The sequence below is a fragment of the Terrapene carolina genome, unplaced genomic scaffold, assembly GCF_002925995.2.
Source record: "Terrapene carolina triunguis isolate 2854851 unplaced genomic scaffold, T_m_triunguis-2.0 Scaffold121, whole genome shotgun sequence".
Taxonomy (NCBI): Eukaryota; Metazoa; Chordata; order Testudines; family Emydidae; genus Terrapene; species Terrapene triunguis.
This window is the reverse complement of record NW_020664472.1, coordinates 1,817,985-1,835,583: the sequence shown is the minus strand read 5'-3', so window position 1 is coordinate 1,835,583 and position 17,599 is coordinate 1,817,985. Positions and strand designations below refer to the sequence as shown.

At 41.4% G+C, this 17,599-nt stretch overlaps 1 protein-coding gene across 20 annotated transcripts in view; it reads right to left on the bottom strand.

Moving 5' to 3' along the window:
- LOC112126064 (neurexin-1) overlaps positions 1-17,599 on the bottom strand; it is a 1,188,344-nt gene that overhangs the window by 376,458 nt on the left and 794,287 nt on the right. The window lies entirely within an intron of this gene.

Genomic DNA, 17,599 nt, shown 5'->3' with positions numbered 1-17,599 from the left:
AGCCAGGTGATCGTGAAGCTGTTGCTAGCTTTCTCAGCTGTAGCTGCCATAGCATTCACAATAAAATACATGTTCATATTTGGAGAGAGACACCTGGCCGAGGTGGAATAGGTTGAAGAAAGAAATCTCATTCAAGATAAGTTATAATAATAAATGGAAATATACCTATTTCAGAACCGGAAGGGACCTTGAAAAGTCATTGAGTCCAGCACCTTGCTTTCACTAGCAGGACCAAGTACTGATTTTTGCCCTAGATCTCTAAGTAGCTCCCTCAAGGATTGAACTCACAACCCTAGCTTTAACAGGTTAATGCTCAAACCACTGAGCTATCCCTCCCTCTGTGAGTTAGAAGCTAATAACTTTCATTCAGAAAGCCCCAATATGGAATAGTCCAGTGGTCTTGGGCTGGAGAAGGCGGGAGAGATGGGGATGTATGCAACTCTCAAAAGGACTCCCTGGGTACACAGAAGCATTACATCTCATGCATCTGAGAGCTAAACCTGTTGTCTTGTAAGTATGACCACTATCTGGTTTGTATAAGAGAAATATCAGAAATTATGCCTGGCATGACAACAGCCCCTGGAAATTTTGTTTGTTTGATTTTGCTTTTAGATAGACTGTATTGAGTTTTCACTCTCAGCTAAAACTTTAACTGCTTGATCAAGTCCCAAGGAAATATTGGACAGTATAGCATAGTGACAGTAGCCTGAACTGGACAGAATGTTCTATTACAGACCAGGATTTAAAGCAAGCGCTCTGCAGGCTACCATTGGCACCATCAGGAATCTAGCTGACAACTTAGGGGTGTCACACAAATATTGAAATACCACATTTAGAAAGGTAAATATCTTTCATGGAAACCTGAAGGGAGTCTTATGTGGAGGAAATAGTTGCTCTGTAATCCATTTGAATAAGGCTCTGGCAGCATATCGGACCTAATCTGACTCCCATTGAAGTCAATGGAAATACACCTGTTGATTTCAATGGGAGTTGGATCGGGGCAAAGTGAATTGATAGGTAGTGCTAACTGGCTGTAGAAAAGCTCATAAAATCTCCTCTTGGATACAGCCCTCATCAAAAACTTAGTTTTATATGGGTTGAAAATAATGGGGAAACATGAGGAATGACAGAAAGATCAAAGTGAGTAGCAGACATATTTCTCCAGACTGTATTATCGGAAGCATGACCATTTAAGGACACATTCTCTGAGGGCACTAAGAGCGTGGGAATAGGTTTGGCAAAGATTAATGGAAAAGCAAGATTCTAACTACTGGATTTTTTCTATTAGGTGTCAGCAGCTTCTTGGGCTTAATGAGAATAGAAAAAGCATTATCAAGTGCTACTCATTAAGGCCCTGGCCAGCAGCAAAAAGATATATGTGGGGGAGGGGGGGAAGAGGGCAGCTTAAGGTTACTCCTTGTTGCTTGCTGACCTGTGGAGAGGCCTAAGGTCTGAATTACCTTGGAGGCCACCACACAATGCCAGCTAATAAAACATGGGGAGACCCCAGCCAGGCCAGTTTGCACTGCTTTACTGGGACTATTTGCTTTTGTCCAGTGTTTCAGCCATTTTAAATACTTCTCCTTAGGTGCCTATTCCTTTCTTGCCTATTCATAGTTGACAACTTTTATAGCCTTCTTCCAAAACTCATAATCATATACGAGGCAGTCACACAATTGCTCTCTCTGAGGTTTGCTGATACTCAGTCTTTGGTCTCCCCTTTGGTTGTCTTCCATCCACATTCACTGCAAGAGACATCCTACTGATATAGCTCTCCAGACTCCACTGCCTGTACTAGCCTAGCCTAGCCTTCCTCAACCCATCTTCAGTTGGAGACACCTGCATTAAAACACTTACAACCTCATTTCATTTTCTATCCATCTCAACATCTTCATTTCTGTGGTGGGGAGCATACTGATCTCCTTTCTTGTGGTGGCCAAGTCTCTGTTCTCTACATTAAGATGGGTTGAATTACATTTCTGTACACTCTACCTTTTAACTTTATTGGCAACTTTTTGTCATAGAGAACTGGGTTCAGCTCCCATCATTTAGACCAAGCAGCTCTAGGACAATGCTTGTCATTACTCAGGAGGGCACTATAGTCAATGACCATTGATCCTAGCTATTTAAATTCTTTCATTCTTCTAAATTCTCTACCCATGCTAGACTTTATGGTGAGTCCTCCCTCCCTCATTTATCATCGCCTCGGTCTTATCAATGCTCACACTAAGTCCAGCCCTCTCAAAACTATGTTGCCACAGTTCAACATTGGTTTATGTTGGTCTCACAATCTTTTGCACATATCACTAAGTCATCAAGAACAGCATTTTTCAAGCAATTTTCTTATTATTCTCATTTATCACATCTATGACCACAACCACCCACAAAAAAGGCTCAATGCTGACCCCTGTGCAAGCCAACATTTAGTGGAAATTCTCTACTGTATCCACGTATATTTTTGACTGCAGTAGTCACTCCAACATACATACCCTGGATACAGCAGAAATATCCTTCTGAGATACCTCTCTGTCACTAATTCCATCAAACTAGTTCTCTTGGTTCACGATCATATGCCTTTTCCAGGTCCACAAGGAAGATACCCAGTTGCTATCTCTTTTCTCTGAAGTTCTCCATGAGGATTTGTAGAGCAAATATGGCATCAATTGTGCTCTTTACCAGAATGACTCCATGCTGATTCATCCAAATTTCAACCATTCCATGCAGTCACTTTTCAGTAATCTTCTCCCATGCTTTCATAGCAAGTGACATCAGTTTAATTGGGCGATAATTAGCACATAGTGTAATATCTCCTTTATGTTTAAAAATAGGAACCACAAAGCTTTTACTCCATTCATCCAGCATTTTCTCTTTCTCAAGAAAATAAATGAACAAACTTGTAAGATACTCAATGCTTTCCTTTCCCAATGATCTCACAGCATCCACTGGTACTTCATCTGGCCCAGGTGCTTCCCCTTTTTCATTTTCCTAAGTGCCTCTGCAATCTCTTCCTCTTGTGTGCAATCTATCATGCCCTGGTTCGGCTGACATGTTCTTACTTCCTCCCTGGGTTTCTCCTCTTTGAAGCAATGGGAGTTTGCTATTGACTTCAATGGAACCAGGATTTCATCCCTGATGTTCACTCTTCCCAGGGCCGGCTCCAGGCACCAGCGAAGGAAGCAGGTGCCTGGGGCAGCCAATAGAAAGGGGTGGCACTTCGTCCGTTATTGAGGCGGCATGTCCGGGTCTTCGGCAGCAATTCGGTGGCGGGTCCTTCACTCCCTCTCTTTGTCTTCGGCGGCACTTCGGCATCAGCTCAATCGGGTTCTTCTTTTTTTATTTTACTTCGCCGCTTGGGGCGGCAAAAAAGCTGGAGCCGGCCTTGACTCTTCCTGAGGCAAAACTAAGCAGGTGAAGTAAACAGAAGCATCAAGACAACTCAGATTGTAACCCCCATTTTCTAGTTCATTAGTTCCTCATTATTATTAATTATTTGTATTGTGGAAGCACTAAGGACCCCCAGTCAAGGACCTGAGTCCCACTGTACTAGATGCCGTTCAAACACAGAAGAGCTTACAAAGTAATTTCAAGAGTGGTGTATGTGAAAGTTTACCTGCATAGAGACTGATCTTCTCTATTCAGATAATCACTTGCTATTTGGAATCTCACTTTTATATTCCAGAATAAAAAGGTAAAAAAAGTCATCTAACTTTTCTGAAACATTTTTTCATTGTTATGATTTTTAATACTGATAAATAGTCATGTCTATATTACTAGCTCCCTTTCCTTCTGTGTAACACATACTTACTTACTAGGGCTGATAAATGGTTTTGATAAAATAGGAACCAACCCAAAGCTTGTAGCTAATGCAAACACATTTGTGTGTGTGTGTGTGTGAGGTTTAACAAGATTTGTCTGTGACTCTGCTCAAACCTCACCCACATGTCTGTTTGCTTATGAATTACATTGCATTTTTCATGTATCAGGAAATCAAAAAAGTCCAACTCCCACATAAAGGGGTGTGAAAAAAATGACTGTATGCCTACGGAACTGATTTCCCAATGAAGTGGGCCCTATATGAAACTGTTGCAAAGTATTAGCTGAAGGAAAATAAATAACCACTAACTGATGATGAATTACAGATTGTAGAGTTGCAGTTTAGTGTTCTGCACACTATTTGTGAGTTGAAACATGAGCTCCCCCAAAGGGGTGTACAAGCAAACTGCTTCTGAAATCCCAGGATTCTTCTCAATTATGTTATAATCACAATCACATTGTAGTTTATTATAGATCTTCCTAAATGTGTTGGATGAGGCAATCACACCAAAGCTGCAACCACAGGGGGCATCTAAGGTCTTGTAGCATGAGGGGCCACCAATGACAGTGCTCATACTCCAGTGCTTTGTGGTGGAGCGAATGAGTTTTTCTGTTCAGAAGGCAGATGATAAAGTGATCCTGCTGAGGAATCACAATCTCTCCTTGTATTTTACAGCCCTAACTGGGACACATTATACAGGTGCTTCTCCCGGCCTTCCTGCCATTTAAATCTTCATAGAGTATTTATTTAACTCCTCCATAAACATACACCACTCTGGACACATCATATAATCCCACTCTTGCTCCCTCCCCAGGCACCTGTATCCTGTTCCACATGCATGGCATAAGAATTTGTGATGGGTATGGGGGGGGATAGAAGGTCATACATAATCTTGGGCCTTGCAACTCCACACCAATCAATAGGTTTGGCAGTAAGCTACATATCTGATTATACCACGCTGTAAATATGCATGTTTCATTTGGAGCATTTGGATCACCACCCAAAATGATGGCAGAAAGAAAAGGCATTGTGTATATAATAAATGCTATAGTTAAAGAAAATATAATGAATTGATGCCAGCTCTCTAATTGCACAAAACTGAACACCCCTGCCCAAGGACCCGCCGCTGCCCCACCCCTTCTCTGAGGCCCCACCCCTGCTCACTCCATCCCCCCTCTCTCTGTCACATGCTCTCCCCCACCTTCATTCACTCACTCATTTTCACTAGGCTGGGGCAGGGAGTTGGGGTGCAGGAGGAGTGAGGGCTCTAGCTGGGGCTGCAGGGTTTGGGTTGGGCCAGAAATGAGGGATTCAGGGTCTTAAGTGGCTCCGGGCTAGGGGGTGGAGCTGAGGGGTTCAGAATGTGGGAGGGGGCTCTTGGCTGAGGCAGGGGATTGGGGTATGGGAGGGGGTATGGACTCTGGGCTGGGGGTGAGGGTTCCAGGGTGGTGCCAGAAATGAGGGGTTCAGGGTGCAGGAGGGGGCTCCAGGCTGGGGCAGAGGTTGGAGTGCAGGGGGTAGGCTCTGAGAGGGAGTGTGGGTATGGGAGAGGGATCAGGGCTGGGGCAGGAGTGCAGGAGGTAGTGTGAGGAGTGGGCTCCAAGCGGCACTTACCCATATACATGAGAACAGAATTTAGCTCAGGATTCATAGCTCAGTGTTTTGTCTTGTTTTAATCCTATCTCAATCTTTTTTAAAAAACAACAATAATAATAAGCTTATCCTATAGATAAGTGAATTTCATCTTTCATGCCTAGTTCCACAAACAGTGTAGATTTACAGATGATAAGTACAAGTATTTCACTGTTTTACAGTATACTTAAAAGCACTGGGCCAGATCCTCAGCTGGTATAAATCAGTGTAGCTCCACTGAGCTATGACAGTTTACACTAGCTGAGGATCCATACCATTTATTTTAGCTAATTTTAAACAAAGACAAGTATAGACTAAAAATTACTGCATTTCATATAAAAAATGCCTAGGTTGCCTCTATCTTGACTGTACATCTTAAGGTACAAACCTAGAGAGATCATTAATGGAGTATTACACTTTATTAAAGGCTGATGTAGGCAGTCAAAACCAACCCCTTTGCAATGATGGCCCTGACAATGAGGCATTTACTTATTTAGAAATGCATATAGGTGCCCATCACAAAGGCACCTAGGTACCTTACATCATTGCAACCAATTTCCAAAGACTATAAACAGAACCCCCTGTCGACAATACAACAAACAAAAACCCTTAGTATACATTCTACACAATGGGAAATTAAATACATTTTAGAACAAATGTCACTAGTGAAATTGGTCACTATCATCTTTCTCCATGCTCATTCAAGCTAAATTGTTCCAAAGAACTGGAAAATATTATTTCATATAGGTATAAATATACCCATGAGTTTATATTTTACCTATAGAGAGGAAAGTAAGACTGGCAATTATAATCCTTTCTATTAAGATTTACTGCATATTTCCCTTGAAAGTATTTTTAACATTTTAAACATTGGCATAAAGATTCATTGAGAGAAGATTGCTGCAATATATTTATATTAGATCTAAATCAGTATTGCAAAGATTTTTTGTCATGACACTGTTAATGCTAAATTGCAGACATTGCCTGGATACTAGTCTTATCCTTTCCTGTAATATGAAATTCAATAGGGAGGGTAAGACTGGAAATTACAATTTGTTCTCTTAAGGTATATTTCTTATTATGTGATTTCAAAATATACTATTTATGAGTAAGCACATATATCTTTATGCTTTTACTATCTCTCTAACTAAGTTTTCATACAAGCTTATTCCAAAAATGTTAGGTTAAGATTCAGAACAGGAGTGTACCATACACTACCGGGTTACTCCAATATTTGAAGAACTCCATGGAAGAGGGAGGAGGTATGGCAACAAAGTCAACCCAGACCCATGCCATTTAAACATTAATTCCACAGCATACCATCATGTCTGGTCTCTCTCACCTATATGACCATGACACCATAAAAACAACACACAAGTACTTTAGTTAGACAAAATAATGCTCAAAAATCTTGAGTTAGCATTTATACTATGGATTCCTATCCAAGGAATGAAAAAATATTCTAAACAAAACGGTAACATATTTTCACTTATTAGAAGTGGAGGAGGGGAGCTGAGACAGATGACAAGAGAGAACAATTTCCATAGCCTAGGTACCCCCCAGCAAAAGCACCATCAGGAGATAACCTAAAAGCTAGGTGGCAGTGGCGCATAAGCAGATGTCAGAAGAAGGATTGCTCACTTTCCATATGCATCTATATATAGACAGATTATAGATAGAGATATCATATATAGACACCCCACTAATATTGATTTCTAATAGAATCAAGTCACTTGAATTCAGCACAGGAAGGAAATATGATATCTGTACATTCCATAATCAGCTAATCTTTGGTAAATTCAATAAAGTTTTAAAAGGAAAAGGATTACATTCAGAATTTCAAACCCCAAATAGTAATGATGTTTCCTGAGCAAACCAGTTATTGTTAACACTTACTAGGCTAAGAGACTATTAGAAATTATTTAAAAAAGAAAAATAGAAGGTGGCTTTGCAAAGTGATTGCACAAGAATATTTCTAACAAAGACAAAATGTTTTTCATGTTTGTTCTGATAACAAAACCTCTCTCTTTACCGTTTTTAAATTGTTTCAGATTATGAAGAGAATTGTAAGATTGTGTGCATGCACTAAAGAACCAGCATTTAGATGAAGGAACATGGAATTTAAATATACTTTTTATAGTCCATTTGAGCATTAATATTCACCTCTCTCTCTCTTTTTTTTTTTTTTTTACCATTCATGTTACACTTAACTGCTAGATTTGTTCAATGTCTCATAGACAACTGAAGATGCCATTGAGCACTAGGTATCAAATACATTGCTTACAACAATGTGACAAACAATTACTGTCCCAATTAATGACATAGAATCTTTATTCCAAGAAAAGTATTGATTCCTAAAGACAATCAGATGCTCAGTTAAGCCAAAATGACATTTATCTATAGTATATTTTGAAGGATAAGAATGTTCGCTGGAGAAAGTGAAAAGGAGGTGCTAAGCAAGGTACAGAGTGAAGCTGTTCTATTGTGCTCAATATCTTTTAGTTGTGAGTTGCAAAGGTGTATCAGGGAGGAATAATGGTATCAGCTAAGAAGGAAGGGGCATTTCAATTAGAAAAATGGTAGAAATGGTTTCTAGGATTCAGATTTTTAAACTATGAATTTTCTCACCACAGGCTGTCTGTAGTGGTTGATTGAGGGCACTGAACAGTAATTCACACAATTGCAGGACCTATTGTTAACAATGCGGATATGGCAGATGGGATCAGTGGACACATAGCACAGTGATCTGTGACACCAATGTGCTTTTTCAGCAGGGAGAGGGCTTCTTTAGTTAGTGGAAGCTATTCTCTATTGCATTGAGGCAAAAAGATGTCTCCATTTGCACTAAGGAGCCAAACCACACAAGCCTGAAGGAGCTGAATGCACAGAGACACTGATTTTGAAAAAGCAAGACCCCTTGACATTTCTGTTTAATTATATATATATCTGTCTCCAGTAAAGATCTGATCCTGCACCCTTTGAGATCTATGGCAGAACACCCATTGACTTTAATAGAAACAGGATCGGGCCCTATGAAAGCAAATACTTTTCAGCCAATTCTTATTTTTCTCTGTTTGAATCCTTGATTTAGAAAGCCATTCTTCTGTCTCTAGCTAGGTAGTTAACATAGGTAGCCATCACTGCCGTATCCTCCTTAGTCAGCCTGCAGCATCAAAGGAAGCCTTGAAGAACATACTCATTGAATGAAATGCAGCCAAAGATGTACCGCCCATTTCTGTGAGGTACTGAGCACTCTCAACATCCACTATAGTCAATGGAAGTTAAGAGCAATCAACACCTCCCAAAATATACTCAGCACTTCACAGGACTGGACACAGAGATGGAGTCTGAGAGAATCCAAACTATTACTTGGAAAGAAAATGTAGCTGGTGTGCCTGGGAGCTGCAACTCTGAGGAACTATTAATTCTGCAGCAGTGATTCAGTGGCATAAAAGGGTCTTGCAGAGATTGCAGTTTCTTGGAAAGCATATTTGCAGTGGTGCTGTACAGTTTTTAATGGGCATTGTTACAGTCTCATAGTCAGCTTTTTAAAGCTATTACAGTGTGCATTAAAATCTATACATCGCTGCTGAAAATACACAACCCTATTGTTCCCCTAAAGCCCAAGCACAAAGGGGACCCTCTTTGTACAACTTTGTCTGAGAAGGGAGGAGTCAGTTGCCTTCAAGAGATCATCCTGGGACTCCATAAAAGGCTGCCCATGTGGTCTGGTATTCATGCATAGCGAAAGACACATGGGGGGAAAGCACTAGTCCATTCAAACCACACTGGGATTTGTGCCACAATTAATGCTACTCCTCACTAGCATCTCCACACTGTGGGAAAACCCCTCCAATATGGGTAGCTACCTGTGTGGGATTCTCTGGTAACTTGTCTCGATTGGAGCTGTTCTGCCTAGGAGCCAGAGCAGTGTGGATAGCTCTGTAACTATGGCAGATTTCCAAGACCCTTTCCAAGTCTCCAGGGATCCATAGTGCCTGCAGACTGAACTGGCTTCTTCTGCAAGGGGGAAAACTGCACACATCACAGAAAATTCTCTTAACAGAGAATGACCCCTCTCTTCCCACACTTTAGGTTTTTCCATGGGAGAAAGCCAAGAAATGGCTCCTGGAAGCACCCTTTACTACAATGAACCACCACTGCACTTTACTACCCATCACATTTTGAGCTCCTACTCAGATCAGATAACCTCATTTCAAGAAGCCCTAAAGTACTTTCATCAGGGTCAAAGGTAAAAATTTATGATTATCTGAACAGAATGGTGACTGTGTACACAATATCACCAGCTAAATGGACCAACTATAGAGCAGTCTGATCTTGAATTCACGAAGACTGGTTTTACATTGGTGTAACTCCACTGATTTGAAAGGAATTACTCCAGATTTCCACAGGAGGAGAATTAGGCCCTAATTTTCAAAAAATGCCCAATACTGTATTATTTTTATTTCTACCATAATTGATTGTCAAACCATCACAACTGCCTTTGGGTGCATTTAATATAATTAAAACCATATATCAAAGCTACCCATACCGCTTAATAAAAACAATAAAAAAACCCTAAAATTAAAAAACCCAACCACATTCGTACCTCATATCAACACACATCACCAACTTGTAACTCAAGCCAAGAAAATACAGAACAAATTCACAACGTACAATGTAACCATGAACATGCCACATGCACTTGTTAGCAATGAAACCCTAGCAGCAAACAGAGCATTTAAAAATGTTTCACTACTGGGACTTTGTAAAAGGAAAAATGACCCAGACAGAAGCTTTTCTGAGGATAAATGGCCAGCTGGGTTAATAGGTTCAGCTTCGCCACAGACCATCAACCCCTCCCACCTGATCATTAATCACCAAGAGAAGCCTTTCACCTTATCACTTAAGTGAAAAGGAAACCTTAGAAAAATGTTTTGATTTTATAGCCTTGCTAAAGGAGATCTAACAACTACATAAAAAAGAATGATAAAAATCAGTGCAGACTTCATTGACATTTGAAAATACTTGTTTCAAAGTTGCTTAATGATGGGAAGATGGGAGACTACACTCAGACCTGTTACATTCCCTGGACTTCTATACTCTGATCTGTTTCATGAATACCTTCTCATCATGTATTAATGTTTGTAAGCTGTGACAATATGGAGGAAGTATTAAAGTGCTGTAGTGTACATATTATCTTAAGAGAGATATAAATTCTCTACCAATTACAGTTTTGGCATAAATGCCTGGCTTACAGTTTATTACAGATGCAAGCCTGCCCCAAATTGGTGAGAATGTACGTTTTTCAAAATAAACATGCATTGTTCATTAATAAGATTCAGACTATTCCATCTTCAGCTGACATCTCTAACCATCTAAGTATTTTCAGTTCTCTTTGTTCCATGTAAGGAAGACGGTCCCTTTACACTCAGAGGCGACATTTCATAAATACTGAAAGAAAGCAGACTTTCTACAAAACAAAATCCCTTGTGATAGGAGTTTTCTCCATATGATTTCTGAAAATTGAGGGAAAATACGATAATCTCTTTTAGGCACCACAGATGACTATAGAATCACTGTGAATGGACAAGAGCAGTCAGTAATTTTCAATGCTTCTCCTATATTCCTATTCAATACAAAACTACAAAAAATGAAAATACAAGTTTCAGTTTGTAATGTCAGTCTCTAACTGATCATAATGAAACCTCTTCATATTGGTTTTACAAAATGACTTCGTTAAACAAAAGTGTTTAGTGTTGCCCTCAAATCTGCAGCTCAACCATAAAAAGCCAGCTACTGACTATTACGTTAGCTATCTTAGAATTTTCCATAGTACCCATGATCATTGTATCTAAGAAGTACTTATATAAGAAGTACTAAACAGACAACAATAAGCACAAGACAAGAGAACAATTTTTATCCCACAAAAGACTAAATATGTTGGCTGTGCACAAAGTCTTTACCATCTCTGCACAGCAATTTCCATGAATTTACTGTAAAAGTATTTGCATATACCTGTATGTTTTAATCTGTATTAATCACTAGCATATTCAAAATACAAAATGACATATTCCATTGTAAAACCCACACTTTCCATATTGATAGACCAGGTAATATTCTTCAACAGACTCAGCATTAATGATCATATTATGTTAATAATATTCACTGTTCTCTATGAAGATGAATGAAGTGGTTGTCTTTCAAACCAACTTTACATGCAATCATTCAGGATAAATTATAAATAGATTATATTATATGTAATTTAATTACAGAGCTAAAATACATGGAAATTAACAGAGCTGTTCATTTTAACATAAACCTTGTTAAATAGCAATGAGGAAAAAATTAAATAAATATACCTTATAAAGGGGGCAACAATAAAATAAAGAGGTGATTTAAAAGTGGACTATTATACGTTCAGGAAAATTAATTTATATGAGCTCGTCTACACATTTTATAGCAGCACTTGTTCAAAATGCAATGGTATCCAAGTTCACTATTTTTATCATGTAATGAGTTCATGCAGAATTATTGTATCACATTCTTCACCAGCAGGATCAGTATAATGGATTTTAGCTCACACTGTGACTATCTTTTACTCCTCACATAAGGTTCCACCATGCAAACCAAGTATGAGGTCAGGGCTTTCTTCTCTGGGAATAAGCTGTTGTGCATTTAAACAATGCATTCTGGAAAGTAGGGGAGGACTGGCTAAATCACAGGCCAAGGTGCTCTGCTACAACTACAGGCTACAGTGACCATGTTGTGACGGGTTCGGTCACAGAGACCCCCTTGGGACTGTCACCTGACGTGCTGAAGTTACCTCTGAGCCCGTTTTCCACTGCCAGCTTGAGACTCTAGAACCCTGCCTTGTTGAGCCAGACATGCTAGTATGCTGCAACACAGACACAGGTCTGGTCCACACCCCCAAAGCTGCAGACTTTAACCAAAAACTGCTCAGCAAGTCACCTATCTCCAGCACCCAGACCCCCAGTTCCCAATGGGATCCAAACCCCCAAATAAATCCGCTTTACTCTGTATAAAGCTTATACAGGGTAAATTCATAAACTGTCTGCCCTTAGAACACTGATAGAGAGATATGCACAGCTGTTTGCTCCCCCAGGTATTAATCACTTACTCTGGGTTTGTTAATAAACAAAAGTGATTTTATTAAGTATAAAAAGTAGGATTAAAGTGGCTTCAAGTAATAACAGACAGAACAAAGTAAGTTACGAAGCAAAATAAAACAAAACACGCAAGTCTAAGCCTAATACATTAAGAAACTGTTTACAGGTAAATCTCACCCTCAGAGATGTCCCAATAAGCTTCTTTCACAGACTAGACTCCTTCCTAGTCTGGGCCCAATCCTTTCCCCTGGTACAGTCCTTGTTAGTTCCAGCAGGCATCTTAGGTGGAAACTAGGGGTGTTCTCATGACTGGCCACCCCCTTTGTTCTGTTCCACCCCCTTTTATAGCTTTGGCACAAGGCGGGTATCTTTTGTCTTTCTGGATCCCCACCCCTCCTTCTAAATGGAAAAGCACCAGGTTTAAGATGGATTCCACCATTCTTCCTGGGCTGCCTTACAGGAACACAGGAAGGCTTGCAAGTAAACAGAGCTATTTACAACCAATTGTCCTAGTCAATGGGAGCCATCAAGATTCTAAACCACCATCAATGGCCCACACTTTGCATAATTACAATAGGACCTAAGAGTTATATTTTACATTTCTAGGTTCAAATACAAGAATGATACATACATACAGATAGTATGATCACACTCAGTAGATTATAAGCTTTGTAATGATACCTTACAAGAGACCTTTTGCATAAAGCATATTCTAGTTACATTATATTCACACTCATAAGCATATTTCCATAAAACATTATGGAGTGCAAGGTCACACATGTCACCTTATGTTTTTGTACAAGATCTAACATAATGATGCCCAGATCCTGACTGGGGCCTCTGAGTGCTATTATAATAGAAATAATGAACAACAATAACAAGCTTCCTCCCTTATTTTGTCAGACACCCACCTGCCTCATCCCTTCTCTACTGTAGTCCACAGAGCTAGCTTTAGCATTTTATTTTATTTAGCAGTAAAACAAGGAACCTACAGGCCTAAAAGCTTCAGCAATTAGCGTAAGGCTTGAGGCCTATGAACTTTGGCACAGATAAATGGCCCAACGGTCACCCCTAAGTTTTGGGGAACTGGGAAGAGAGTGTTTAAAGGGGGAGTTTGTACATAATAACACCAGGCAACTACAGGAATATGAACTAACAACAGCTTTTGGATATTTTAGGATAGGAACATTTGCAGATGTCTGACATAAGAGTGTCATGGTAATGAATTGATAATCAGTTGAGATCAAAATATGCTAACCTATATGAGAAGGGCACTCCAATATTTGTACAGTGAGGAAATACATATAAGGAAGAGGGGAGAAACCTTTACTGAATATGCATTTGGCATAGTGATGTCAGAGTAATATATAAAAGTTGTATCCCACCCTGTGTGCAGGAAGAGATAGAGATGCAGCCTTGGGAGGTGCCAGGATGATGGCCAATGGTGATGGTGAGGATGGTGATGGTGATGAGCACAGGTGCCGACTCCGTGAGTGCTCCAGGGATGGAGAACCATGGAAAAAAAATAGTGGGTGCTCAACACCTACCGGTGGACTCTCCCTCTCCCTCCTGCCCCCAGTGCCTCCTACCAGCGGTGGGCCCCGCCAATCAGCTCCTCCTCCTCCCCCTCCCAGCACCTCCCACCTGCCAAGGATCAGGTGTTCAGCGGCATCCAGGAGGTGCTAGGGGAGGGGGAGGAGTGAGGGCAGGAAGAGGTGGAGCAAGGACGGGGCTGGAGGGACATCCCCAGATGCCGAGGAGTAGAAGGGGGGGACTAGCCCCTTCTGCTTGCTGGGATGCTGGCGGACTGGCAGCTGCCTGAGAGAGCCTGGCTGGGGAGGCAGCTTCCGCACCACACCCGGGCTTGGGTGCTGGGGACCTGGGATGAGTGAGACAGAGCCCCTCCTCCCGCCCTGGCACGTTTCTGGCTCGCTGAGCTGCAGTCCCTAGCAGCCCAGCTCGAGTGGGGAGCAGAAGCTGCCTCCTCCCCAGCCAGGGTCTCTCAGGCAGCTGCTGGGCTGCAGAGCAGTGAATGGAAGGGTCTGGTGTTAGAAGCGACTCCCTCCCGCTCCCCGTCTGGGCTCTCTCCCACTTAGGGAGAGTGGTGGAATGTGCTGGGGGTGGGGGAGCAGGTGCAGTGGGAGGACAGAGCATCCCTCTCCCCCACAGATAAGGTGGAGCGGGGAGAGTGATGTGGTCCCAGGCTGGGCACAGGGGGAGGTTGGCTGGGGGACACACACGTGAGTGGTCACGTGACCTCCCCTTTAGATCATGCCCCCCAAGTAAGGGGAGGCACCGGTCCTCTATGGTGGGGAGGAGATAGAACAGGGTGGGAAGAGGTGGGGTGTGGGTGGGGCCTTGGGGAAGGGGTGGAATGCGACGGAGCCTGGGACGGCGGGGGGGTGGAGCATCCCCTAGGAAATCAGAAAGTCAGCACCTGTGGTGATGAGGAGGATAACAACTAACCTTTTAGATTGTTCTGCAAGGGATGGTGAGAATATATGGCTGTTCAGATATACATTCTGTATTATCTCTATCTACCTTGGTGGGTTACAGTGTTTGTGACTGATAAATGTATTAATAAAACTATTACAAATACCGAGGGTTCCTAAGTGGGAGTGTTGCAAATGTGTATATTGGAGCTCCCAACTGAACAGTAATTTTAAAAATACTGTGCCTGAACTTGGGACAAGTACCTGTTAAACCTCAGAGTGATAACTGGGAATTCTTAAATAATCAATATAATTAGTACACAATCCACAGATCAGGCAACACTACAGAAGACCCTTTGGAAAAGCCCTATAGAATTTAATAGAATGAGATAAATTCTATAGGATGGTTTAAAACCCTATAAACAAGGTAATAGAGAATTATATCCATGCTATAGAACACTGCAGGATGATTTTTTAAAGTAGAACGGATAATATTCTCTATTAAATTCTATAGCACTCTAGAGTTATAGCCATGTAACTTTAATAGCTTCATCTCCATTAAATTCTATAGGACTTTAAACATCTTCTTCCTCCTTTCCCATTATTATTGGCACCCACCCGGATTAACTGTTGGTCCTGTGTGGTACTGGTGGGTGATACAGGGGTTTGGTGCAGGGGAATAGTGAGGGTTCTGCTGGGCTTCTCATTTTTATAGTGTTTCACAGCATAGTTTATATCTCTGAAGTGCTATTCCCCCATCATAGGATGTGAATAACTTTCACTGGAGTCAATGAGACTTCAAAGATAGTTAAACATATCCTGTGTGGGAGAATAGGCTCCTGTTGACAATTCAGGCCACCAGTCCTTGGACTTGGAAAAAATACAAGCGTTCATAGGCCACTTACTACTCAGAGTAGGCAGGATGCTTTCAGCTTCTCAAGCATCCTGGGCCAGTCCAAACCTGCTGGAAAGCAGATAATCTATTTCAATAGAACACACAAGGTCTGCATTACAGCACAATCCTTTAAAATCAATCCATGCCTCCTGTCCAACAGGAGGAAAGAATTTACCAGAATTCCCAATTTGAAACAACTGTAACTTTCCAGAACATTGACGAAATTTTCGCCTTTCCTGACTGAACCTAACAAAGATTTCTGGTGAGTAAATACTTCTAGTGCTGTGAGTGTCCCATTCCCTTCTTCCCTCCCTTCCCTCCTACCCTACCACATACACATTAAAATAGTTTCTCATAGGAATTTGGGCCTACATTTTCAAAGCTGGGTGCCTAATGTTAGATGTCTAAATCTGCTGAAGTTGCTCAACTCCTTTGAAAATAGGCCACTGATATCTAGGGGTTAAATTTTCAGAAATGCCTAATTGACTTAGGAGCCCAAATCCCATTTCAAAAGTAATGTAGGAAATTAGGAGCCTAAACACTGTGGGACTTAGGCTTTTAAACATGGGCATAGTTTTGGGGGGACTGGAGAGCATTGCCCCCCCCCCAACTAAAAGTCCCGGGGAGGGGGGAAATTGCCCCCCCCCCCCCCCACACACATAGCACCATTGGCATGACTGGAACTGCTCCCCCAAATACAGAAGTCAAACTATGCCTGTGCTTTTAAATCACTCAGGCACTTCTGAAAAGTTTACCTTAGGCCTGGTATTTTCAAAAAAATTGAATGGCGTTTGGTTCCCATCTCCCATTGAAATAACTCCCTTTGAAAACCCCAATTAAGGGGCCTAATAAGAGTTCATGAGTCTAACTTTAGGTATCAAGGTCCTTGAATATCATAACAAGCATTCAATTCCACTTTAACTGTTAGGAAAAGCAAAAGAAGAGGGGAGAAATGATGCCCCCTTAGCAGGTCAATGCATTGCCCATCCCTTTACCTGTCACCTCAGCTGCTCCTACACTAAGCATTTCTCTGAGCTCCTACCAAAGAGTGAAACTGGCACATATGGTCTGTAAGCAGGAAGGAGAAGCACAATCCTGGGAGATAAGGAAGAAACAGAAGGGATTGGGGGGAGGGGGGAAATTGAACAAAAACATACAGAAGAAAAGAGGGACGGAGCAAGAACACAAATGAATAAGAGGGAGGTGGCATGGGGTGAGGAATAAAACCAATATAAAGTTGCTTTGTGACAGCTTCTTGAAGTTCTGGGACACACTTGGTCCTTCATTCCTTGTGTCTTCAACCGCTGGGGGGAAGATTTGACAAAGGGTGCTCTCTAAAGACCTCCCTATACCCCGGGCAATGGAGCAGTATCCACAGGGTCAAAAGGGAGTTTTTCTGTTGCACAGGCTTTGGGGATGAATCAGAGACAAAAGGAGGCTCCCTAACATGGGAACCAAGAGTGACACAAAGGCGGGTGGGAGGGAGTATAAAAAAACCAAGGTGACATGGGGACAAGGGTAGACTGATTAGCAGCAAAAAACAAAGGCATTAGGTGAGAAGAAAAAATCCAAAGAGCAGAAAGATGAATGAAAAATTGAGAGAAAAAAAAGAGAGAAAAGTGAACAGCCAAATTTCAGGGGATACTTTAGTTGAGGTTTTTGGCTTCCAATACAATAAGTTCACAAAAACTCTAAT